The 24,075-nt window shown below is 44.0% G+C and overlaps 1 protein-coding gene and 2 long non-coding RNA genes across 4 annotated transcripts in view; 2 read left to right on the forward strand and 1 right to left on the reverse strand.

Annotated features, from left to right (window-relative positions):
• Positions 1-24,075, reverse strand: part of LOC309341326 — a 223,062-nt gene that overhangs the window by 188,286 nt on the left and 10,701 nt on the right. Inside the window, exon 2 of the long non-coding RNA XR_014156214.1 lies at positions 7,485-7,553. This is a non-coding gene — a long non-coding RNA (uncharacterized lncRNA). The remainder of the gene's footprint in view (positions 1-7,484; positions 7,554-24,075) is intronic.
• Positions 1-24,075, forward strand: part of LOC309340959 (uncharacterized protein) — a 59,140-nt gene that overhangs the window by 9,294 nt on the left and 25,771 nt on the right. The window lies entirely within an intron of this gene.
• LOC309341425 lies at positions 10,954-13,838 on the forward strand. The gene is made up of 2 exons (XR_014156327.1): positions 10,954-11,013; positions 13,611-13,838. It is a non-coding gene; the product is annotated as an uncharacterized lncRNA (long non-coding RNA).

Below are 24,075 nucleotides of genomic sequence, written 5' to 3' on the forward strand. Positions count from 1 at the left end.
TGATGACGCTGACCCGGAAGCCCTGTGCTGGTACAGGATTAACACTGGTTAAGAAAGTGAAAGGATTTATAAAGGATTAAGTAAAAATAGATTGTTAATGGATGAAAGGAGGAAAGGTAAAGTTACATTATATTAAGATAAATTATAGGATAAATTATAGGATAGAAAAGATAAATTATAGGATAGCTAACCGAACTAGAATACAAAAAAGGGAGGTGTGAGGAGGTCAAGGAAACAAGCAAATGAAAGATAAGTTATGGGAAGGTTCGTTGTGTTTTTTAATTGTTTCTACCTTTCTGTTTTTCAGTATTTTATAAAAAAAAAAATTCTATTATCTTCGTTCTTTATTGTGATGTGTTGTCAAGTTTTTGTTTAACTTGGAGTTATCTCTTTCTCTTTTTATAACATTTAAAACTTTAATAAATATTATTTTAAAAAAGAAAGAAATATTATCGAAGGCTTTCTCCGCGTCCACAAATATCAGAACTGCTTTAGTATTAATATTCACTTGTAACTTTTCTAAAATATTAATTATGTTCCTCGTGTTGTCAGACAAATGTCTGCCCGGGAGAAAGCCCGCTTGATCTTTATGGATTTCTTCTACAAGCACCTTCTTTAATCTCTTAACCAAAATATCTGCAAAAATTTTGTAATCCACATTAAGAAGCGTTATGGGGCGGTAATTCTTAAGTTGTGTCTTTTCAGTCTCTGTTTTCGGTATAAGTGTAATATAAGCTTCCTTCCACGACTCTGGTGCCCTTTTCCCTTCCAGTATTTCATTACAGACTTCCTTCAATGGTTGTATTAACCATTCTTTCAAAGATCTGTAGTATCTTGAAGTCAAACCATCCGGTCCTGGAGATTTACCCAATTGCATTTTCTGTATGGCCCCTTCCACTTCCTGATCCGTTATTTTATAATTCAACATTAACTTACTTTCCTGAGAGATTTTCTGTAGTCCGTTTGTTTTCAAGAATCGATCAATGTCCATCTCTTTCTGCTTCTCCTGTATATATAGTTGTTTAAAGTACCTCTGGAAGCACTTTCTGATCTCCACTGGGTTCTGTATATTCTTTCCTTCCTCTTCCAAATTCGTAATAGTATTAAGTTTTTGTCTTTTTTTCATTTGCCAAGCCAATAATTTCCCACACTTATTTGCCGATTCAAATGTCTTTTGTCTCATCTGTTTAATCTTCCATTCTATTTCCTGATTCATCATTTTCATATATTGTATTTGATATAGCTTTATCTCTTTCAGGATCTCCTGTGACTTTGGCTTTACTCTCAGTTTCTTCTCTCCTTCCTTTATTTTTTCCAAGATTTTATCTTTTTTTTTCATTTTGAGTTCTCTTCTTAATTGCATTTTGTTGTATCAGAAATCCTCTCATAACCGCTTTACTTACGTCCCAAATCACTCTTTTTTCCACTGTAGTATTCATATTAATCTCAAAATAATCTCTCAAGGTTTTTTGGGCCTTCTTGGTCACTTCTTCATTCCTAAACAAAGTATTATTCATCCTCCATCTAAAGGAACCAATTGGAGTCAATTTCATTTCCATCTTTACAGCATTATGGTCAGAACAAGTTTTGGGACAAATTTCCACTTTGTTGGTCTTCGGAGCCAGTCCTCTAGTTACCCAAATTTGGTCAATTCTTGTCCATGTCATTTTAGCCTCAAGAAGAAAGTTCCCTCTCTTCCCAGAGGGTTCTTCATTCTCCAGATATCAACTAAGTCCATATTTTCAGTCATATCAAAAAAGGTTTTTGGTAGTCTGCCATCTTTGGTAACTACCTGTCTCTGTGCCTTGTCCATATTTGTAGACACCACTCCATTCATATCTCCCATCAAAATCATATTGTAATCCATATAGTCCATCAGAGTCTCATGTAACTTCTTAAAAAATTCCAATTTTCCTTCATTTGGTGCGTAAATGCCTACTATCAAAAATTTCTCTCCTTGTGATTGGATTTCAATTGCGACAAATCTTCCTTGATCATCTTTAAATATAAATTTCGGTGATAGGCTCTCCTTTGCATAAAGGACAACTCTTTTTTTAACTTTATCTGATGAGATAAATTCATGGCCCAATCTTTTATTGCTCAATATCTTCCTATGTAGCCTTATCACATGTGTTTCTTGTAGGCAAATCAGGTCCAATTGTTCCTTTTTCAATAAATGAAAGACTCTCCGCCTTTTTTCCGGGAAGTTCAGTCCATTCACATTCCAGCTTAATACTTGCAATGCCATGATGTAATTACTCTAATTTTCCTCCAACTGCACCCAATGCTTGCTCTTCTTCTGTTGGTGGTGGTGGTGACTTGTTCACTGGGAGATCCAATCCAAAGGATAATGCTGATATATCCAATATTCCCCTGTTTGGTGATCTTCTGTCCGATGCTCTTTGCTCTAATCCTCTATCAGGTGATCTTCTTTCCGATGCTCTTGGCTCTTTTCCAAGTCCCTTCTGCAGATCTTCTTCGAATTTATACAAAAACTTTACTTTATCTTCTACTGATCTTATTTTTATTTTCCTTCCTTTGAAACTGAAGGATAGACCTTGGGGAAATTCCCACCTGAAAATGATTTTGTTCTTTCTCAGCAGGGCAACCAAATCACTATAATTAGACCTAATATCCAAAAGATGTTTCGGAATGTCTTTAAATATTTCCACTCTTGACTGTAGTATTTCCAAAGACTTCTGGTAATGCCAGCCCAAAATTTTATCTCTCTCTTCTTTAGTTCTGAGGGTGATCAAACAGTCTCTTATTCTGTTCTTCTCTTTCTTCCCTACTCTTCCAAGTCTGAAGGCCCTCACAATTCTAAAATCCTCTTTCTCCAAATCCAAATCCCAAAAATCTGCAAACTCCTGCGTGAGAAAGTCTGTCAAGCTGTCCTTCTCCAGTTCAGGTAAAGCCCTGATCCTCAAATTCATCTGTTTTTCCTTGAGCTCAAACATAGAAAACTTGTGGTCCTCTGTAGGGCTGGGACTCTCTCTTTTTCCAGTTGTATTATTTTACCTTCCACAGCAGCTACTTTTTCCCTGGCTTCCTCTGTGGTCTGCCGTATCAAAGTAGATTCCTGTATCAATTTCTCGATAGTTTCTGTGTTGGTGTTCACCTTTTGTCCCAAATTATTTAAACTTTCTGTATTTAGATCAGTTTTAGTAGTTGCAGCATCCACTTTCTTATTAAGCTGTTCCAATGAGGCATTTATCTTACTTAATGCAAGTGCTAAGACCTCTTCTGATGACATTCCTCTTGGTTTGGGATGTGCTGGTACAGCCGCAGGGGAAACCGAGGGGCCAGATGCTGAGGCTCTCCTAGGTTGCTGCCAGGTCTTCCCAGACCTTGTTGTTTTTTCTGGGATTGACGAATCTATTTTTTCCTTTCCATCTGCCATAACACTTGAGAAGTCCAAGGTCAGTCCCACAGTCACACAGTTCTTATCTTTCAGCTGGGAAATCCCCTGATCCAGCTCTTGTAGCAGTTTCAAAAATTTCCTCTAGAGGGAAACAGTTGCTATTTGTATTGATCCATAATGTTGCTTTTTAAAACACAGTTAAAAGTTAATTTCAGTTTTCGGCTACTTTTACTCCTTTTTAAAATCAGACTGAGACAGTTGAAACAGTGTATCTCTCTTATTTTGCTAGCTGTCAACGCACGTTCTATTCAGTCAATGAAGTCTGTCAGTCGTATTTGCAGCCCGTTTCCAGGTTATGAGCGGTGGTATTATAACTTCCTTCACTTTCTCCCGCAGATATATACAGTCCAAATCCTCCCCGCTCTTCTCCTGCTTCCAAGGGGGGTTTAAAAAAATTTTTACTGATGAAAGTTCAATCATTTACAATAGGCTTTCCAAGACTCTAGCTTGCAGCCTCTTTGCTTCAGTATATATACAAAAGGGAAGGCGGACTTCCTGTTTTGAGCCCCCCCCCCCGTTTCATTACCAAATTAAGCCTTTTAAAAATCCAATTCTTCACTCTACTCACAGGTAGTTACTTTTAGATCAAATTGTCCACAGGAAAAAGTCAGCGCTCTCCAGCAATGGCTGTGCGGCTTCGCTCCTTGGAAGAAGCAGTCGGTTCGAAGCACCGCGCCACTCACCCCACATTGCTCCGGATCCCCGAAACTGGGTTTCCCCGTGAGTAGGGGAGGCGCAAAAGGTCCCCGCTGAATCCCACGTTCACAGGCTTCCCCGCCTATGATTTTTGAAGGGTCTCCGCCTTCGCCTTGACGGTCAGACCCGAATTTCCACAGGGCAAATTCCTCTCGATCAGAGGAATTTCGCCATTACCCAAGGCGCTAACCCGGAAGTCCCCTGTTGACAGTAAGATTCATCTGTAGTTGCAGTTTTCATGGAATCCTAGAGTTGAAAGGGACCCCAAGGGTCATCAGGTCCAACCCCCTGCATTGCAGAAATCTCAGCTAGATAATCCAAGACAGATGGCCATCCAAACTAGGCTTCTTTTATTTCTATATTCATCAATGAATGCTAAAATTGGCTTCTAAGCAGCGGACAGACGATAACAAATAATTTCCAGGATTCACCTAGCCAGCCCTATCTGCTGCAAAATGGGGCCTGCCCCCCGCTCCTCCCCCTCTCCATGCCCCCATGAACCCCTTGAATTTGGCTCTAGGGCATTGGGCGGGAACCTCCCCAGAACAACTCACGAGGAGAGGAGAAAGTGGATCTTTCCATCGGGGAAACTGGAATGCTTGCGTAGGCAGAAAAACGTGAACATAAGCTGGAGTACCACCTATTTGCAAAAAGACGAATACCCACAGTTAAAATGCAGAATAAAAGAATTCAATTAAAGCGTTAAAATAGGTACCCATAATTAAAATGTGCAGCAAAGCAATCCTATTGAAATAACACAGCATAATAAGAGGAATAACAAGAAGGAAACAACAGAGCATTGTGTAGCAGATCATATTTCTGCTGTCTCAGAGGAGGAAATTTCCCTTTTTCTTTTAGGGTCCAGTGTGCTTTGAAGATGTCACTGTTCGTTTCACGGACGAGGAGTGGGAGTTGCTGGATCCTGACCAGAGAGCTCTGCATAAGGACGTCATGGAGGAGAATCGTGGGATCGTGGCCTCTCTTGGTAAGCCTCCGTGTGGGATCGTCCTATCTGCCAGGAAATTCAAAAAATACCTCTATGTAACAAACCTCATATATTTTCACAGCGCCCCCTACAACACCTGGGAACCTAACACCCCCACAAGAAATAGTAGGTTACAGGTTTTTCTGTGAACAATCTTCCTCCAGTTCTGCCTCCTTCTACCACAGTTGGACTGGTCTGAACTGCCCAGGCATCTTAAATGTCAGCTTCAGAGTTGTTCGGAAAGATAAGTAGCTTCTGTCAGGTTTCCTGTTTTTGTTTTTGCTGCTGTCAGTCTTGGGTTGACCAGAGAGATGACTGACATTGGAGATGGAGGGGATGCCATGACTGGGCCAAACAACATCTGCCCCAGAGAAGAGCCAGGATGATTGAATCTCAGGTAGTAGTAGAAGTAATAATTATAATAATAATAGCAGTAATTATTATGTATACCCTGACCATCTGGTTGGGTTGCCACAGCCAATCTGGGAAGCTTCCAACACATATACAGTGGTATCTCTGGTTGCGAATGGGATCCAATCCGAAGGTCCGGCCAGATCCCGAGGTTTTCGCAACCCGAGGATCACTGTTCTGTGAATGCGCATGGATTTGCCGCTTTCATAAGCTGAAGTTTATATAACCCGAGGGTTACGTAACCCGAGGTACTACGGTGTAAACATGAAACAGTAATAATAACAACAATATAATCCAATGGAAAAAGGAATTTTTTTTACAAAAAGTACAAAAATTTTAAAATGAGTAACTTACTTCAAACAAAGCAACATTTAACAAAAGATTAGAATCCAATAATAAATACATTGGTTTATTACAAATAACAAAGGTAATGAACAGACAACCAACTGCCTTCTCTACAACAAATTTAATGAGCATTATTCCCTAACTGGGGGCTCCATTTGTTCCTGAGGCTCTAATCCCTTTTTCTCTCCATTGCAGATTGTGATGAATTGGAAATCAAGAACAACGGTGACCACAACACAATCTGCAGAGTGGAGAAGGCACGTAAAAATTTGGAATGTGGAAAGAGCTGCAGTCAGAGCTCCCATTCCAAACCCTATCAACGAAATCTCATTGGAAAGGCACCCTATCGGTGCCTGGAATGTGGAAAGATATTCAGTGCGAGCTCCTCTCTAACATCCCATCAAAGAATTCATACAGGGGAGAAACCCTATCAGTGCGTGGAATGTGGAAAGAGCTTCAGTACAAGCTCCAATCTCACTTCCCATCAAAGAATTCATACAGGGGAGAAACCCTATCAGTGTATGGAATGTGGAAAGAGCTTCAGTCACAGCCACAGTCTCACTTCCCATCAAAGAATTCATACAGGGGAGAAACCCTATCAGTGTGTGGAATGTGGAAAGAGCTTCAGTACGAGCTCCGATCTCACTAGGCATCAGAGAATTCATACAGGGGAGAAGCCCTATCAGTGCATGGAATGTGGAAAGAGCTTCACTGATAGCTCCTATTTCACTTCCCATCAAAGAATTCATACAGGAGAGAAACCCTATCAGTGTGTGGAATGTGGAAAGAGCTTCATTCGGGGCTCCTCTCTCACTTCCCATCACAGAATTCATACAGGGGAGAAACCCTATCAGTGTGTGGAATGTGGAAAGAGCTTCAGTAGCAGCTTCGATTTCACTTCCCATCAAAGAATTCACACTGGGGAGAAACCATATCAATGCATGGAATGTGGAAAGAGCTTCAACTACAGCTCCTCTCTCACTTCCCATCACAGGATTCATACAGGGGAGAAACCATATAAATGCTTTGAATGTGGAAAGAGCTTTAGTAAGAGCTGCACTCTCAGTTCCCATCGAAGAATTCATACAGGGGAGAAACCCCATCAGTGTGTGGAATGTGGAAAGAGCTTCAATCAGAGGTCCTCTCTCACTTCCCATCAAAGAATTCATACAGGGGAGAAACCCTATCAGTGCGTGGAATGTGGAAAGAGTTTCAGCCAGAGAGGACATCTGAATATCCATCAAAGAATTCATACAGGGGAGAATCACGGAATTGTAGAATTTTTGAGCTTGAAGTGAACCCTGGTGCAATCTATTTCACCCCTTGTGATGCTGGCATAGCAAGTAAAGTATCCATGACACATGACCATCCAACTTCATTTGAAAACCTCAATGAATGGAAATTCCAGCACTCCCAAGGGAGTCCAATCCACTAACTTCTCTTGCTGTCAAAAAGTTCTTCCGCATGTTTTGTCAGTCTTTTTTTAAAAAAACATAAAACTTGAAGGCATTGGTTTGTGTCCTACCCTGTGGAGCAGGCGTCCTATTGCGAAGACCCAGTTCTCCGAGTGCATGTTCTGGAAGTTGGGTAATAGGGGCAGTACAGGATTCCTTTTGGTGTACCGACCTCCCCACTGCACCAAGGATTCCCTGCCTGAGCTGCTCCAGGTCATGGCGGATGTTCTCCTGGAGACACCTAATTTGGTTGTCCTAGGGGATTTTAACATCCACGCTGACACGACCTTACAAGGGGCCACTTGGGACTTCATGGAAAGCATGGCTTCCATGGGGCTTTCCCTGAATATGTTTGGCCCAACTCATAGTCATGGACATGCCTTAGACCTGGTGTTCACCTCTGTGGGTGTTGGTGATCTGACACTAAGTGAAAGCGAAACTAAAGTGCCATGGTCAGATAACTTCCTGGTGCAACTGGACTTCTCCGTGAACCTTCCCCTCTGCAGGGAGGTGGGACCGATTCAGATGGTCAGCCCCTTAATGGATCCAAATGGTTTCCAGAGGGCGGTAGGGGATGTTTTATCCCATGTTGTTGGCCTTTCAGCTGATTCCTGGTGGCCCGCTGAAATGTGGAGTTAACTAGGGCTATTGACTGTTTGGCTCCGAAGCGCCCTCTACGATTGCATGGAGCCCGGACAGCCTCATTGTTTTCCACGGATCGGAGGGCAATGAAACAATCGCTGAGACAGCTAGAGCGCCGGTGGCGGATAACCCATTCTGAAGCTGAGCGGACACGGGTTAGAGCTCAATGTCGAGCCTACCAAGTGGTGATAGCGACGGCCAAGAAGACTTTCTTCACCGCCTCTATTATATCTGCGGAAAACAGCAGCAGGAGACTCTTTCAGGTGGTTTGCAATTTAATAATAATAATAATAATAATAATAATAATAATAATAATAATAATAATAAAAAATTTTATTTATATCCCGCCCTCCCCAGCCGAAGCCGGGCTCAGGGCAGCTAACAACAATAAAACAGTACAAATGTACAGCACAAACAACACTCTAAAATCATTCATTATAAAATTAATTCAAATCAAGCCACTTGCAACCATTGGGCCAGAGCTCCGCGAGTTAAGAGTTAGGCTGTGCCCTGGCCAAAGGCCTGCTGGAACAGCTCTGTCTTGCAGGCCCTGCGGAAAGATGTCCAGTCCCGCAGGGGCCTAGTCTCTTGTGACAGAGTGTTCCACCAGGTCGGAGACACAGCTGAAAAAGCCCTGGCTCTAGTTGAGGCCAGCCTAACTTCTCTGTGGCCTGGGACCTTCAAGATGTTTTTATTTGAAGACCGTAAGTTTCCCTGTGGGGCATACCAGGAGAGGCGGTTCCGTAGGTACGAGGGTCCTAGGCCGTATAGGGCTTTACAGGTTAAAACCAGCACCTTAAACCTGATCCTGTACTCCACCGGGAGACAGTGCAGCTGATATAGCACTGGGTGAATGTGATCTCGCAGCGAATACCCCGTAAGGAGTCTCGCTGCAGCATTCTGCACCCGCTGGAGTTTCTGGGTCAGTCTCAAGGGCAGCCCCACATAGAGCGAGTTACAATAATCCAGTCTGGAGGTGACCGTCGCGTGGATCACAGTGGCTAGGTCAGGGCGAGAGAGGTAAGGAGCCAACTGCTTAGCTTGGCGGAGATGGAAAAATGCCGCCTTTGTTATAGCTGCAATCTGCGCCTCCATGGAAAGGGAGGTATCGAAGATTACACCCACACTCTTACCGGACGGTGCTGGCACTAATTGTGCCCCTGCAAGAGATGGGAGTTGCCCCCCCCCCAATCCCATATCGTCCCATCCCAGCAGAACCACCTGCTCCATTAGGGCCCAGTACAGGCCACATTATCTCCTGCAATGATTTTGCAAAGTTTTTTGCAAAGTCGCTCCGATTCGAGAAGACATAGATTCCACCGTGGGAGCAGGGCGGGAGAGTGCTAGAGTCCTGTCTAGTCAAATTGTGTGGGATCAATTCCAATCTGTTACCCCCGAGGATGTGGACAGGCTGCTTGGACGAGTGAAACCAACCACTTGTCTCCTTGATCCTTGTCCATCCTGGCTTATAAAAGCTAGCCAGAAAGGGCTGGGCGATGGGCTTCGTGGGGTGGTGAATGCTTCCCTCCGTGAAGGAGCCTTCCCGGACCCATCTTTAGATGTGGCCATGATGGCCAACTATCGCCCAGTCTCAAATCCTCCATTCTTGGGCAAGATGATTGAGCGAGTGGTTGCTGAACAACTCCAGTTACGCCTGGAGGAAGCAGACCATTTGGATCCCTTCCAGACGGGATTCAGGCCTCAACATGGGACTTGAAACTGCCTTGGTCGCACTGGTTGATGATCTCCGGTGGGCTAGGGACAAAGGTGAGAGCTGTTTCCTAGTTCTGCTGGATCTCTCAGCGGCGTTTGATACCATCGACCATAACATCCTTCTGGACCTTCTTGAGGGGCTGGAAGCTGGGGGCACTGTCATACAGTGGTTCCGCTCCTCCCCCCTGGGCTGTGTTCAGCCTGGGAGTCATTTTGGACTCACAGCTGTCCATGGATGCACAGGTCAAATCTGTGTCCAGGGCAGCTTTTTACCAGCTCCATCTAGTATGCAGGCTGAGACCCTATCTGCCTGCGGACTGCCTCGCCAGAGTGGTGCATGCTCTGCTTATCTCCCGCTTGGACTACAGCAATTCACTCTACAATGGGATACCTTTGAAGTTCTACCCAGACACTGAGGTCCAGCACCAAGGGCCTTCTGGAGGTTACCAGCCCAGCTGGTATGGGCGAGGTATAAATAATAAATATTAATAATAATTATTTTATTTTCTTTCTCCTGTAGTAACCTATGTTATCCATCATTTGAGAACTACGATATTGTTCTCCCTATGCTCTTCTTTCATTTTTATCACAGTCTTTGAACTTTAATACTTTGAAGGAGCGAGCTTTTAATTTCATGAAGTGAGCCAGCTCATCCTCTATTAACAGTTGTAGCTGAGATAGGAAGTCCATGTTGAGGGTCCATTCGGGAGGGGAGAGATTTTCTAGGAAAAGGAGATATCTGAGTCAGTAAAAAGGACTCAGATGATCCCCTGGGTCTGGCATACAAAGGAAAATACCTTGGGAGTGGGACTGCTAAGAGAGAGGGGAACTGAGGAAAAGTGGCCCCTCGCTCACGGACCAAAGTATGAAGCCATGAAGGAAGCTGGGCTGTCCTGTCATAACTATGGAAGGGAATGAGAGAGAAGCAGCAGAAACAGAGTTCAGCCTTTTAGCCTTTTAAGAGAAGCTGTGCCTGTACAGTGGTACCTCGGGTTAAGTACTTAATTTGTTCTGGAGGTCTGTTCTCAACCTGAAACTGTTCTTAACCTGAAGCACCACTTTAGCGAATGAGGCCACCGGAGCACGATTTCTGTTCTTATCCTGAAGCAAAGTTCTTAACCTGAGGTACTATTTCTGGGGTAGCAGAGTCTGTAGCCTGAAGCGTATGTAACCTGAAGTGTTTGTAACCCAAGGTACCACTGTAGTACCTTGTTTAATCTTGTGACATTTAGCTGAAGTAATAAGGTAACGTCTACGTGACAGAGGCCTTCCAAAATCTCATTCCAAAATTTGGAGACATATGTCACACAGACAACTTCAGAAGGGATGGAAGAAAGCAAAGATTGGTTGGGTGGGCTTTCTTTTCCCTTATTCTTTTTTATTAGTTATTTCCAAAAAAACACACAAGGTAACACACAAATACAAAGAAAATACACAGAAAAGAAAAATTAAAAATAATAAACAGCAATTATCATTTCCATATCATCCATATAACATAGTCGTCTCTTACGGGACTTCCTTCAGCCTGTCCGTAAATCATTCGAAGCAATAAATAAAATTACACGTTTCATTACTTATATTGTCATTATACCAATTCCTAATTCCTGTTTGCTTTGCACAATAACTCTTAGTCTTTCACAGTGCGTCTCTAAATCCCTTTAGCGTTATTTGCCCTTCACTAATACATTCCAGATAATCTACATACTTTTCCCAATCTTTGGTGAACACTTGGTCTCTTATGTATCTAACTTTTCCTGTTAATCTATCCAACTCTGCGTAATCCGACAACTTAGATCTCCACTCCTCCACCATTGGGGTTTCCCGTAGTTTCCACTTCTGGGCTAATACTACCCTTGCTGCCGTAACCGCATAGTATACCAATCTGCGATCTTCCTTTTTTATCTCTTGTCCTAATATCCCTAGAAGAAAGATTTCTGGTTTCTTTATGAACGTGTACTTTAATATCTTCTTCAATTCAGTGTGTACTTTCTCCCAAAATTGTTTCACCCTTCTGCACTCCCACCACATATGGTAGAAGGAGCCCTCTATGTCTTTACATCTCCAGCACTTATTATCCACCTTATACATTTTTGATAATTTCATGGGTGTCAAGTACCACCTATAAAACATCTTCATAACGTTTTCCCTTATCGAAGTACACGCCGTAAAGTTTACCCCCTCCTTCCAAAGTTTCTCCCAATCCTCAAACTGTATACTATGACCTATATCCCTTGACCAATGGATCATCACCGATTTAACTTCCTCGTCGCCTAAATTCCAGTCCAACAGCATCCTATATATCTTAGATATAATTTTCACTTTATTATTTATTATTTCTGTCTGGAATTTTGAGTCTTTATCTGCATAACCTCTTTCTTTGATATCTTTACTAAACATCTGATTCACCTGATGGTGATGTAGCCAATCGTAAACATGTTCCTTTGTTTGCTCATACGGTTTTAGCTTCCATTTCCCTTCAACCTTAGTTAGTAGCTGATCATAAGTTGCCCAATTGCTTCTCATATTAGTGGTTTTTATACTCATTACTTCGAGAGGTGAAAGCCAATGTGGTGTTTTCGGCTCTAACAGATTTTGATATCTTTCCCAAACTTCGATTAGCGGCCCTCTAAAAATGTGATTTGCAAACCCCTTGTGTACTTTCCTTTTGTTCTTCCATAAATACGCGTGCCACCCGAATCTATTATCGAAGCCCTCTAAGTCGAGCAGCTCCGTATTCACCAATTTTACCCATTCTTTTATCCAACATAAGCATGATGCCTCATAGTACAGTTTCAGATCCGGCAGGGCAAAGCCCCCTCTTTCCTTTACGTCTGTCAGTAATTTGAACTGAATTCTGGGTTTTTTGCCCTGCCATATAAATCTTGAGACTATCCTTTGCCATTCCTTAAAGATTTGACTCCCTTTGATTATAGGGATGGTCTGGAATAGAAACATCAACCTTGATAAGACATTCATCTTGATTACATTAATCCTTCCCCAGAATGACAATTTTAGCCCTCCCCATTTCTCTAAATCTTTCTATATTTCCTTCCACATCGGCTCATAATTATTTTTGAATAAGTCTATGTTTTTGGGTGTTAACCAGATGCCGAGATATTTGACTTTTTTGACCATCTCTATCTGCGATTGTTGTTGGATTGTTTCAATTATCTTTGGGTCTACTTTTTTCCTATCATTTTCGTTTTTGTCTTGTTTAATTTGAAGCCTGCCACTTCTCCAAATTGTTCTATTTCCTTTAATATTTCCCCTATTGCCGTTGCTGGTTCTTCTGTCATTATTACTAAGTCGTCGGCAAAGGCTTTGGTCTTATAAACATTCTGTCCTACTGATACTCCTTTTATATTCTCGTTTTGTCTTATTGAGTTCATAAGGACCTCTAACACAGTTATAAATAGTAATGGAGAAAGGGGACATCCTTGTCTTGTTCCCTTCTGTATCCTTATCTCCTCCGTCACCATATTGTTTATGATCAATTTGGCCTTCTGCTCTGTGTATATTGCTTTTACCCCATTAAAGAAATCGTTACCCACATCCATGTGTTCTAAGTTCTTCAACATAAAGTTCCATATCACGTTATCAAATGCCTTCTCGGCATCTACAAACACCATTATAGCTTGTTTGTCAATCCTAACAGACAGGTATTCTAGAATATTAATTATATTTCTTGTGTTGTCTCTCATCTGCCGACCTGGCAGGAATCCCGCCTGGTCCCTGTGAATAATTTCTGATAGCAAAATCTTCAGCCTTCTTGCCAGAATTCCTGCAAATATCTTATAATCTGTGTTTAGGAGTGAAATTGGTCTGTAATTTTTAACCTGGGTTGGATCTGCATCCTGTTTGGGGATAAACGTAATATATGCCTCTTTCCAGGTCTCTGGGGTTTCTCCTTTCTTTAAGATATTGTTCATAATCGTTTTTAGAGGTTGGGTGGGCTTTCAGAGAGCTGTTTCAGAATTAGATCACGTGAAAATTGAGAACGGACGCAGCCAGGAGATGTTTTATTAAGACCAGTAACAAAAAGAGTGAAGGACGCGATCCTTCAGAACAGTTTTTGAAAAAAATCATGTGTTTGCCGGACAGAAAGTAGATATCTTTAGAGAGATTCCACTGAAATTGAGACTTAGAAGAACCAAATATAGATATTTAACAATAGCACTCAGGAGAGCTGACATTAGATATAAATGGGAATTCCCAGAGGGCATTTCCTTTACATACACGAAAAGGAGATACAGGCTAACATCAGAATTTCAGAGAGTCCTTTGACAAATACAGGAGAGACTTAGATTCCAACTGCTGAAAGGCACATACGGTGTTCTGTTAGAATGGGAGACGAAAGACGAAGAGGTGAAATCAGTTATGATTAAATGGGCACAAGATATAGGTCCTAATATTATTGTGGAAGATCGGGAAAGGTTATGGAAAACCGATTTAAAATTCACAGAGTGTTCCTTGCTGAAAGAAAATTATATGAAGATGATGTATAGATGGTATATAACACCAGTGCAATTAAGAAAAATGTTATGTTGAAATTACTAATAAAAATATTTTTAAAAAACATTTTGAAAGTGTATGTGTGTGTGTGTTTACAATCAAGCAATGTATACATATTATGAAAATTACAATATTATGAAAATTACAACTCCAGGTGTCTTCCTGGAGTTCCACACCTCTGCTGGGTGGAGAGGAAATGGTCTCTCCGCCTTCATCTCAGCTCCACAGCAGTTCTCTCAAAAGGACTTGGCACTCCAGAAGCCCTTTATAACATAAAAACAGAATCAAACAAGGAACTTATGGTGCTGGGGAAATAGTAGTAGTAGTCGTCGTCGTAGTAGAAGTATTTATTCAATTTATATACCACCCTTTATCAGAATATCCCAGGGCGGTGTACAACATTAAAAGGACAATGCAGAACAACAATGATAAAAACATAATTAAAAGCATCCTGTGAGACAGCCGAGTAATGCAGCACTCCTTTTAAAACTTGAGGGGAGAGTCACTGCTCACCTGCTTTTACGGCCACTATGGGGGTGTGGTGATTCATCCAAGGGAGGCTCCTCTGCTGGCCCTCCGAAGATTCTGACATCGTCCACTCTTTCTCCTGTCACCCACAGCCATAGAATATGAAGAGAGTTGTCCTCCCAAACTCTGCCTACCCTCCAACATGTTGCAAAGGGAAATTGGGACCTGCGACTTTTGGGGCCACGCTCCTGAATGAGTCACGTAAATCACGCAAGAGCAAGGACCCCCCAAAATGGGTGTCTTTTGGGGCAACACATTCACGGGAGCCAAAACAGGACATCCTGGGAGCCAATCAGAAGCCAGGGTGGCTTCTGGAATTGCAGGACATCCCACTCAAAGCAGGACAGTTGACAGGTATGTGAAGACCGCCAAAGATGGAGAGTCCACAACCCATAGTGCAGGCATCCCCAAACTCGGCCCTCCAGATGTTTTGGGATTACAACTCCCATCATCCCTAGCCAACAGGCCCAGTGGTCAGGGATGATGGGAATTATAGTCGCAAAACATCTGGAGGGCCGAGTTTGCCTATGCCTGCCATAGTCCATATGGCTGCCTTTCCCACTGGCTGAGATGCTTCTACCCATTTCATCTGCTTAGCCAATCCAGATATTCAGGGCCAACAGGTCCCACCCCTGCCTCCAGCAACCTCTTTTGTTACACTCAATGGGTGTTTGGTGGAGGGCAAGGGGAACCATGGGGCGGGGTCCAGGATGCTCAGATTCCTGCCACCAGACCTCCCCTCTGAGGTCCCCCCAGGGCACCTGCTCAGCTGAGAGGAGGGTGTCATAGCACAGGTAGCAAATCAGCTGCTGCTCCGTCCCTTGAGAGATACCCTGCCTCAATTAATTGGCCAAATATTCCCAAATGGCATCACCCGCCACTATATAAACTCTCTCACCCCCGGCAGGAGCAATGAGGTGGTACAGCTTTCGGGTGCTAAGAGTGTGTCCCTGCTTTGGGAGGGGGAACACAGCCCCCCAGCAAAGTTTGTAGGATGAGCCAAGAGGTATAGCCGGACACTGGAAGGCAAATGCAGCAGATATCACACACATGCAGCCCACTACCAAAATCAGCACCATCACTTTTGTGACGTTTGTGACTTGTCCCCACAAAACACTTCATCACAGTTTCTTCCTATGCTCAAAAGGCCTCTGCTACATGTTACCAAATGTAAGAATTCACTGATAAATTTATCTATGTACAGTGGTGCCTCGCAAGACGAACGCCTCGCAAAACGAAAAACTCACAAGACGAAAGAGTTTTCCGTTTTTGAGTCGTTCCACAAGACGAATTTCCCTATGGGCTTGCTTTGCAAGAAGAAAGCCCATAGGGAAATCTCCGGGGACCTCTTTCAAATGCTGGCGGTGGGGGGCAAAGCCTGTCGCCCCCCTCCGGCCTTCAGAAGAGGTCCAGGAAGGCCGGCGGGGGCCGAAAGTCTTTGCTCCCCACCGCCAGCATTTTAAAAGCGGTCCGGGATAGCAGGGAACCGCGCTGCGCTTTCCCGCTATCCGGGACCGCTTTTAAAATGCTGGCCGTCGGGAGCAAAGACTTTCGCCCACCGCCGGCCTTCAGAAGAGGTCCTAGACCTCTTCTGAAGGCCGGCGGGGGGCAAAAGTCTTTGCTCCCCCCCCCCCCGACTGCCTTCCCGGGATAGCGGAGAAGCGCAGCACGTTTCTCCACTATCCCAGACGGCTTTTGAAAGCAGACGGGGGGGGGAGCAAAGAGTTTCGCCCACCGCCTGCCTTCAGAAGACCTCCGCTGTCCCGGGGACTTTTAAAATGCTGGCGGTCGGCAGCAAAGCCCTCCTGTCCCCGGAGCTTGCGGGGCGGGAGGTGGGGAGAAGGGCTTTTCTTCCCACTGCCAGCCTTCACAACAGCCTTCTGAAAGCTGGCGGTGGGAAGAAAAGCCCTTGTCTCCCCCCCCCCCCAGCCTTCAGAAGAGGTCGGGGGACAGACTGTCCCTGGACCTGGTCTGAAGGCGGTTTCCATAGGAACGCATTGATTAATTTTCAATGCATTCCTATGGGAAACCGTGCTTCGCAAGACGAAAAACTCGCAAGAAGAAAAAACTTGTGGAACGAATTAATTTCGTCTTGCGAGGCACCACTGTACTAGCTCACTGGGAAAACTTCAGAAATTCATATAGACATGTGAGCTCAGCTACTCAGCAGCCCCTCTACCTGAGTGGTGATTCCTGGCATCCTGATACCTGAGTGCTGGACAGGTAGCCATTCCAGAAATAACAAACCCAGAGGAAGACAAAAGGGTGTGATTGACTTTGCTGGGAAACAGGGAAATGTAAATCTCTCTATTGTTACACTCCATGCGTGTTTGGTGGAGGGCAGGGAGAACCATGGAGCAGGGTCCATGATGCTCAGATTACTGCCACCAGACCATCCCTTACCATGATGTATGAGTGATGTAGTTTGGGGGGTGTAACATGGGGATTAGCAGCTGATAAAAGTTTGGGGGCTCTGTTGTTCTGGGCTACCATTTTGTTCCACCTGGTGGCAGGTGGGAGTCCTGTCTCGACAGTCTTCAAGAAAGACCAAGCCTACTGGCTGCTCTTTTGCTCTGCTATTCCTGGCTGGTGTCCTTGTTTTTTGTCCAAGGGAGCCCTCAGATTTCTCCATTAACATAACGTACCCAAAGCCTTCAAAATGTGCACTTTCCTGCATTTAGCAGCTCAGCAATGTGTAGTCCCAGGAGAGGCAGGGACAGCGTGTCTTCCAGTTCCCCCCTCAGCTGAAATCTGCCTGGATGGAGACCTGAGAGCCACCTCTCAATATCTGGGGGGCTGACCCATGGAAGAGGGAGCCAGCTTGTTTTCTCCTGCCCAGAATAAGGGACCCAGAGGACCAGAAAGCAGATTCTGCTGCCTAAAGAGCAGGAAGAACCTTCTGAGGGGAAGAGCAGCAGAATCCCTTGGGAGATGGCGGACTCTCCTTCCTTGGAGGTTGTGAAGCAGAGGTTGGATTCCTGCCTTGCAGGGGGGCTGGAATAGATGACCCAGGGGGCTCCCTCCCATTCCAGGAGGAGCTTCCTTGCTTCCTGCAACCCCCTTTTCCCTGCAACCTCTTCCTCCACTTTCTGGCCAAGGGAGGGAGCGGATCACAGACCAGCCAAGAGCAAAAATAAAATGAGCATCTCTGGGATTGTGCAATGCAGGAGAGAAAAGGCAGAGAGGACTGAGCAGGGTGGACTCGGCTTGGCAGGGGTTAAAGGGAACCGAGCTGCATTCCTAGAGAGGACAGGAAGTAAGGGGGGGCCAGGTCCTCCAGGGGAAAAGCCCCTCCCTCCCCTTCCTGCAAGCGGGGGGGGGGGCAGGGTTGCTTCCTGCTATTGCAAATCCTGCATTGTTCTCTTCCAGGGGGATCTGGTGAGTCCCTTCTTCCTCCCCCCCCCCCAGGAGGGTGCAGTGGGGAGAAGGGGGGGGGTCCCAGGGCTGCAGCAGGGGAGGGTGGCTCATGGGGGGGGGGAGCCCAGGGAGCAGGGGGTCCTGCTAGGGAGGGGCGAGGTCGCAGGAACTGTCTCCTTCCTTTAGATCTTTGTGGGGGGGAGAGGAGGAGGTTCCCGCCCCCTTCCAGAAAAGCCCCCTGGGAAATCTAGCAGATAGAACTCTGGCTTCTTTAAATAAGACTATCAGTAGGACTTCTGCTGTGTGTGACACGGGTCAGCGTCATTGCACAAGAGAGGAAACGTGTCTGAATGGTTGCTCCCAAACCTCTTTGTCTGTTTCCCTTCTTTCTTTCTGCTTCTACTATTCAATTTCTATCTAAATAATTTAGTATCTCCACTCCATGACTCAGAACTCCACCCTCCGAAGCTCGCAAATCGGCATATTTCGGTCCTGCTATATGCCGATGATGCAGTAATTTTATCTAGAACCCCCATTGGACTGAAAAGAGCACTAAGAAAGCTCGCAGCAAACTGTGAATTTGAATGTCTCAAAATCAACTTTCAAAAGACCAAGATACTTGATTTTGGGGAAAAACCAAAGCTTAAAAGCTGGTTCTCTTCCAAGGGGATCTGGTGAGTCTCTTCCTCCCCCCCCCCTCAGAGGGTGCAGTGGGGAGAAGGGGGGGGTCCCAGGGCTGCAGCAGGGGAGGGTGGCTCATGGGGGGGGGAGCCCCAGGGAGCAGGGGGTCCTGCCAGGGAGGGGCGAGGTCGCAGGAACTGTCTCCTTCCTTTAGATCTTTGTGGGGGGCAGAGGAGGAGGTTACCGCCCCCCTTCCAGAAAAATAATTATTCAGAGCCCCCTGGGAAATCTAGCAGATAGAACTCTGGCTTCTTTAAATAAGACTATCAGTAGGACTTCTGCTGTGTGTGACACGGGTCAGCGTCATTGCACAAGAGAGGAAACGTGTCTGAATGGTTGCTCCCAAACCTCTTTGTCTGTTTCCCTTCTTTCTTTCTCCTTATTGGCAGAGGAGGCCAGCCAAGCAGATCAAGCCAAGCTTTGTGAGGAGCTGGGTATGTTTACATGGAGAAGAGAGGAGACAGAGAGGAGACAGGAGAGCCATGTCAGATTAGATAATTTATTACGGTCAGAGACCAGCTTATGAAACACACTTGGGGGTACAGTCACAGAAGTAAAACAGGCAATTTATGAACAACAACAAATTTAAAAGCAATGTACACCAACAAACTATCCCAGGGACTTGACTCAGAGTCACCCATGAAACCGAGTTTGGGGATTTTCATGACGGACTATTTTGAGTTGGGAGATGGTCTGTGCCCACAGATCTGTACACAGAATCTGGCGACCATCCAGGTCATCTTCTGATCTTTGCCTAACAGGAAAAGGTCTAATTCTTGCTTTTGCGGGAGGTCAGCGAGCCTCACCAGCAGGGGATCAATGGTCTTACTACGTGTCTCTTCGTAAAAGGGACGTCTAAAGAACAAGTGTTTTGGCTTCCTATCTCTCCCAATGGGCAGGTGAAAAGTCTCTGATCCTACGGGACTTTTCTAAAGGCTCCATCCAGGACCAGCGAGGGAAGAGCTGAGCTTCTGGCGAGTGTAAAGGCCCTTCTTGCATGTCTAGATGCAAGAAAGAAGAGATATTCTGCCGGTGTAGCAGTCCTGTTGTCTCTCGGTGTCTAATATCCTTTGCCTGACTGTAGCTTTGGCCTGGCCCAAGCCCAGACTTAGAAGGGCTTGAGGGGCAAAACCCAGTTTCTGGAGGGTGTTCAGAACTGCAGTCTGCCAGCCCAACTGGAATTGGTCACAGAGGATCAAAGGGGCTATCCCTCGGGGGAGCAGATTCAATGTCAGCCATTTGTAGATTGATGTTAGGCAGATGCTAGCCTCCACTCTCATCATCCCCGTTTCTCATCTAACCCAAGCGTTTGAGACACATCTGGGCACTTGGAGGAGAGCTCTAAGAAGTCTATTGTTTTTTTAAAAAATAATATTTTTTAAAGTTTTAAAAGTTACAAAAAGAAAAAAGAAAAACACCATATTAAACAAAAACAAAATAGCACATCACAATAAGAAAAAAGAAAAAAAAGGAACAGAAAAAGCAGAAAAATAGAAACAAGTAAAAAACACATCAAAACTTCCCATAACTTATCTTTCATTTGCTTGTTTCCTTGACCTCCTCACACCTCCCTTTTTTGTATCCTAGTTCAGTTAGCTATTTCAGCAAATCCTTTCCATCTTTTCCACTTTTTGTCCTGTAATTTATCTTAATATAATATAACTTAACTTACCTACTAACCAAAACAGAATCCGGGTGGAGGATTAGACCATATGAAGAAATAAAAAATAAGTTGACTGGTTGGATTCAATATCATCAAATAAATTCAATATGGACGGAAGACAAAAAGATTGGAATAAGTGAGAAAAAATCCAGATTCCAGATTGAAATAATAGAAAGTAAAACAAAATTACTATCAAAAATGTACAACCAGTTGCTTGAGTGGGACACCAAGGACGAGGAAGTAAAGGAGGTGATGGTGAAGTGGGCGGTAGATCTAGGGTATAACATAGAATTTGATAAATGGGAAGCTTTATGGCGCAAAGATATGAATTATTCAGCATGCACGACACTCAAAGAAAACATGTACAAGATGATGTACAGATGGTACATAACGCCGATAAAATTGCATAAAATTTATAGAACAGGTGATAAATTGTGTTGGAAATGCAAGAACAAGGAGGGCGAATTCTTCCACATGTGGTGGACGTGCGAGATTCTCAAGAAATTTTGGGAATCTATTTATAATGAATTAAAAAAAATTCTCAAATATACGTTTGTCAAAAAGCCTGAAGCCTTCCTGCTGGGGATAATTGGCAAGGATATCAAAGAAGAAGATAGGACCTTTTTCCAATACGCAACAGCTGCCGCTAGAACCCTCATAGCACAGTGCTGGAAAACACCAAAAATCCCAACATTAAAGGAGTGGCAATTTAAATTATTGGATTATTTAGAATTGGCAAAATTGACACAAAAAATAAGAAATCAAAAACGTACAAAATTTAGTAATGAATGGGATAAATTTAGAACATATATGGAAATAGAGACAAGGGGTACATCAAAATGTTAATCAGAAATATATATGTATCAAAAAAAAAAAAAATCACAGTAGGCATGAGATAACGCTTACTACGTTACAAATGTCATTTTGGAATAGATACAGCAGATAGACAACTAAGATAACATTATCCGAAATCGAGATAAAGGGAAGTCGATCAATGTTGTTGTAAAATTAATGTTAAGTTGTGTTGTTTAGGTAGTATGTATTGTATGTCTTTTTTCTTTTTTATGTTTGTTTTATTTACTTTTGTCTTTTGTATGTTTGTGAAATATACTTATGCAAAACTTAATAAAAATTAAAAAAAATATATATAATATAACTTAACTTTCCCTCCTTTCACCAATTAAGAGTCTGTTTTTTCCTAAACCTTTATAACATTTCTGCTAAAACCACATAGCTTCATTCCAACATCCTTCTAACATTCATTAATTTTACAATGTTTCTGTAGATAGTCTTTAAATTTCTTCCAATCTTCCTCCACTGACTCTTCTCCCTGGTCTCGGATTCTGCCAGTCATTTCCGCCAGTTCCATGTAGTCCATTACCTTCATCTGCCATTCTTCCCGGGTAGGTAGATCTTGTGTCTTCCAATACTTTGCAATAAGTATTCTTGCTGCTGTTGTAGCATACATAAAGAAAGTTCTATCCTTCTTTGGCACCAATTGGCCGACCATGCCCAGGAGAAAGGCCTCTGGTTTCTTCAGAAAGGTATATTTAAATACCTTTTTCATTTCATTATAGATCATCTCCCAGAAAGTCTTAATCCTTGGGCATGTCCACCAAAGGTGAAAGAATGTACCTTCAGTCCCTTTGCATTTCCAACATTTATTATTGGGCAAATGATAAATTTTTGCAATCTTGACTGGTTTCATGTACCACCTGTAGATCATTTTCATTATATTTTCTCTTAAGGCATTACATGCCGTAAACTTCATACCTGTGGTCCATAACTGTTCCCAGTCAGCCATCATAATATTATGTCCAACATCTTGTGCCCATTTGATCATAGCTGATTTCACCATTTCATCCTGAGTATTCCATTTCAACAGCAAGTTATACATTCTTGACAAGTTCTTAATTTTGGGATGTAACAGTTCTGTTTCCAAATTTGATTTTTCCACCTGGAAGCCAATTTTTTTATCCAAATTGTATGCTTCCATTATTTGGTAATAATGAAGCCAGTGAGAGCTCTAGGAAGTCTAGATTGAACTCTCTCAAGGGGGGAGGAAGCCGAGGAAGGCGGGCGCAAAAAGGAACCATAAAGGAGTTGTGCCAAAGTTTTGGCCTTGTATAGTTTTCGAGCTGTGGGAATGAAGAAGCCCCCTTGTGCTCTGAAAAATTTAAGGATACAATTTGCGGGTTTTTCCGCTGAACTCCCGATGGAGTTTATGTGTAGTGTGTTGGCTCTTGAGGCCTGTACCACCATTCCTAGATACTTATATTTTGTGACTTGTTCTAATTTATGGCCTTGGAGTTCCCAGCTTTTAAGCTTTGGTTTTGCCCCCAAAGCGAGTATCTTGGTCTTTTGATAGTTGATTTTGAGACATTCAAATTCACAGTATGCTGCGAGCTTTCTTAGTGCTCTTTTGAGTCCAGTGGGGGTTCTAGATAAAATTACTGCATCATCGGCATATAGCAGGACCGAAATATGCCGAATTGCGAGCTTTGGAGGATGGAGTTCTGAGTCATGGAGTGCAGATACTAAATTATTTAGATAGAAATTGAATAGTAGAGGGGCCAATAGGCACCCTTGCCTGACTCTTTTAGAGGTTTTAATAGGGTCCGTTAGGTGTCCTAGGCGGCTACACCTGACTCTAAGAGCCGTGTTTGCGCGCAGTGCCTGAATTAAGAGCAGAAGCTCTTAATTCTATGTAGGTACCCTGTAGTCTGTCCCAGAGTCCGGTTCTGGAGACTGTATGAAAGGCTGCTTTTAGATCAACAAAGGCAGCGTATACTGAGGCCGGCCGTTAGGAGAGCCATGTCACCTGGGTGCAGGATTCCAACCAATGGCTTCAAGCTACAAGGAAGGAGATTCAGATTCAACACACGTAGTCATTTTTTACGAGGCACCAATGACTCCCTTGTCAATCAGTTCTGAGTTCATGCATTGACTGGAAGGAAGGAGCAACCAGGCTGATTCACCTCGTATTAATCTCTTCGCTTGCCTCCACATTTCCACAATCTCCCTTCTAGAGGCCTCCATCTCCTCCTCCTCCTCCTCCTCCTCCTTTTTAGAAAGATAGCTCAGAGTCTGGGCTGTGGTGCAGTCCCACCCTGGTTCCCAGCAAGACTCATCCATGCTTGCTCAGGGAACCTTTTTCGTCTCCTGATATTGTACAACTTTTGTAACAGAACAACGTATTTGCTTTGTAGGATTTGCTAGAGCTTCTCATTCAGACAGACAGAACTTGGCAGAAGACCAAAAGGTTCCTTCCCATCTTTCAGAGGCTTCCTGAGAGCACAGATGGATGAGCGAGACTCAGCTGGCCCTGGAGCAGGAAGAGGCCATGCCATCCAAACTGGGAGCAGTGGGGGGTTCTGGGAAAACTCTGTGCAGAAGATCCTGGGTGAGGAGGACACCCTCCGCTCAGAGGTGCAGAGCCAGCAGTTGAGGCAGTTCTGCTGCCAGGAGGCCAAAGGACCCCAAGAGGTTTGCAGCCAACTCTACCACCTTGATCATCAGTGGCTGAAGCCAGAAAAGCACACGAAAGCTGAGATGCTGGACCTGGTGATCTTGGAGCAGTTCCTGGCTGTCCTTCCACCGGAGATGGAGAGCTGGGTGAGGGACTGTGGAGCGGAGTCCAGTTCCCAGGCGGTGGCCCTGGCCGAAG

Source organism: Podarcis erhardii, assembly GCF_964252035.2.
Source record: "Podarcis erhardii genome assembly, chromosome: 4".
NCBI lineage: Eukaryota > Metazoa > Chordata > Lepidosauria > Squamata > Lacertidae > Podarcis > Podarcis erhardii.